Source organism: Coregonus lavaretus (genome assembly GCF_964263955.1).
Source record: "Coregonus lavaretus genome assembly, contig: HAP1_SCAFFOLD_443, whole genome shotgun sequence".
Lineage (NCBI taxonomy): Eukaryota > Metazoa > Chordata > Actinopteri > Salmoniformes > Salmonidae > Coregonus > Coregonus lavaretus.
In genome coordinates, this window is record NW_028165336.1 from 175284 (window position 1) to 178305 (window position 3022).

Sequence of the window (3022 nt, forward strand, 5' to 3'; positions counted from 1 at the left end):
TGTCCAATCAAATCACACAATCTACAGATGGGCTGTCAACCAATCAACATTTTGCAGATCATTACAGGCGTCAGTAAACAACAAAATTGGGCGCATAACTTTATTGACTTGGCACATTTTCTGTCCAGAGACACTGAGAAATAACAACCAGGAAAGATAAATCATAGAAAGATATGTTTATTTTACATATTACAATAATTGTATAGCCTAGGTTTCATTTACAAACAGACACATTCACTACATTTGTTCCATTATTCACTAAATTACTTATTATTTTCAGTAAACTCTTATTCTATAACATTTATTGTTTTAACATTCACACTGCTAGTTTTACACATTATATTTATATATATATATACACACTACCGTCATTTATATAAATATAATATATAATTATCAATATATAACCATATAATAGATATATAGCATTTACTATATAGACACACACACACACACACACACACACACACACACACATACATACATACAGTATTGAGAGATAGGGAGAGACAGACAGTTGTGAGGACAATATGTCTGAGAATCAATATGTAGGTTGTAGTTTAGAATGAGTTAAAGGCAGAGGAGGGTACAATAGGACAAGTGTTTTGTCCCTGACCAGTCCTCCTACTGCCAGACCACTGGATCCTGTGTCTCCATCTAAAACCTCATTTCTGTGCCGGCCGTGCTTGGCCACACTAAGAACCAAGACCCAGAAGAAGGGCAAGAAGAGGACATTGGCTGTTACACCAGCTAACGAGAAGAAGGTGAGATTGGCTGTTACACCAGCTAAGGTGAAGAAGGTGAGATTGGCTGTTACACCAGCTAAGGTGAAGAAGGTGAGATTGGCTGTTACACCAGCTAAGGTGAAGAAGGTGAGATTGGCTGTTACACCAGCTAAGGTGAAGAAGGTGAGATTGGCTGGAACGCCAGCTAAGGTGAAGAAGGTGAGATTGGCTGTTACACCAGCTAAGGTGAAGAAGGTGAGATTGGCTGTTACACCAGCTAAGGTGAAGAAGGTGAGATTGGCTGAAACACCAGCTAAGGTGAAGAAGGTGAGATTGGCTGGAACACCAGCTAAGGTGAAGAAGGTGAGATTGGCTGTTACACCAGCTAAAGAGAAGAAGGTGAGATTGGTTGTTACACCAGCTAAGGTGAAGAAGGTGAGATTGTCTGGAAGACCAACAAAGTCCCCTGTCCCCGAGGTGAAGAGGACACCTCCAGTCTATGGGTCTGGTCCCCTTGCCAGGGCCAGATATTACCTGGAATGCCATCAATACCTCCATGCTTTGTTTATGAGGTCACACGTGAAGAAGTACAAAGAGGACATCATCAAGAGGTAAGGTAGTAGAAGTATGTGATAAGAGTGATTGTTTTTTAGACTTGAGATTATAATTCAGTTGATATGCCATACCATATATCTACAATGTAAGATCATAGGTTTGTGTGATTTCTATGTACTTTCAGAGAAAAGGAGTTAGTGCAGGAAAACTATGGTCCCTTGTCCCAACCGGTGGAGACAGAGGTCTTTCAGACCTTTTCCTGGAGTGAGACTCTGGCGTGGGGCAGAGGAGAAGGCACCTTTGATGACCACCTGTTAGAGGGCAACCCTTCCCCAGGCCAGAAACCTCAAAGTAGACGTCATCAAAGGTAGATAAATCACCACAATGTGAGGATTAACCCAATATCATGTTCACACTAAATGTCCAATATCAATCATTTCACAATTGACATGTTGTATATAGTTGTACCGTTTCTACAAGTCAATTAGTAAAGTAAGTACGCCTCTGACATGTAAGCCTTGTCTGAGACAAAATACTAAACTAAGAGAAAAAAGCTTCTAATGTCTCCTCTTTTCAGAGACGACTTTCAACGTAAGAAGCAGGACCTCCTTGACAGAGGGACATGGATGGTGCTGTCAATGGCCTTGTTCACCAGCAGGCAAAATAAAATGAAGTTTGTACCAACATGCCTGGAGATGGAGCTGTGGAGGGGAGGATGCTGGGAGAAGATATTCTTCACTCTGAACTCCATGGCCATCTGCCTATGTTCTGATGCCACTAGAGGACATGTTAACAGGTTGAGGGTCGGCAATGATACCCAGATCATGAAGTGGAAGAAACAGGCTGAGGTAAGTGTGAGTCTTAAACATATGTAAACACAATTTGATTCAGCCTATTTCATAATTTTTTATTATTTCAAGGTGATTACACAGGCTACCTTATTTATGAGTACAATGAGTGGTTATTATGTGTATGTCAGTAATCTCAATGTTAATTCCAGACTAAGATATTTAAGAGGAGACTGGCCTATTCACAGGAGGAAACTGTGATGTACGGAACGTTCTCAATGACCTGGGACAATGTCCAAGTATGTCCAAAATGTGTGGTCTAACATTCTATTTATTATTGTGATGGTTCAGTAAAACAAGAATATATCTTCCAAATGGCATTTCCCATATACAGTGCATTTGGAAAGTATTCAGACCCCCTTCCCTTTTTCCACATTTTGTTACGTTACAGCCTGATTCTAAAATGGATTAAACAAAATAAAAATCCTCATCAATCTACACACAATACCCCATAATGATGAAGCGAAAACAGGTTTTTAGAAATGTTTGCAAATGTATTAAAAATAAAAACTGAAATGCCTTATTTACAGATGTATTCAGACCCTTTGCTTTGACACTGGAAATTGAGCTCATGTGCATCCTGTTTCCATTGATCATCCTAGATATGTCTTTACAACCTAAACTGAATGGATACGTAATACATAAAAAAGTACGCAGAAATAAAATGCAAAAATGCAAATGAAATGTTGTCGTTATTTGAAATGGGTGAATTATTGTTATGGTCATCAAAGAGGCCAGAAGGATGGCTGAGCAGCTGATTAAAAACATGTATTATACCCCCTCTAACCCAGGGTCATGTATTATACCCCCTCTAACCCAGGGTCATGTATTATACCCCCTCTAACCCAGGGTCATGTATTATACCCCCTCTAACCCAGGGCCATGTATTATACC

General features: G+C 39.8%; 1 long non-coding RNA gene across 1 annotated transcript; it reads left to right on the forward strand.

Annotated features, from left to right (window-relative positions):
- Positions 1 to 1464: 1464 nt before the first annotated feature.
- On the forward strand, positions 1465 to 2804 carry LOC311115954. Its single transcript, XR_014611333.1, has 3 exons — positions 1465 to 1647; positions 1858 to 2128; positions 2281 to 2804. It is a non-coding gene; the product is annotated as an uncharacterized lncRNA (long non-coding RNA).
- The last annotated feature ends 218 nt before the right edge of the window (positions 2805 to 3022 follow it).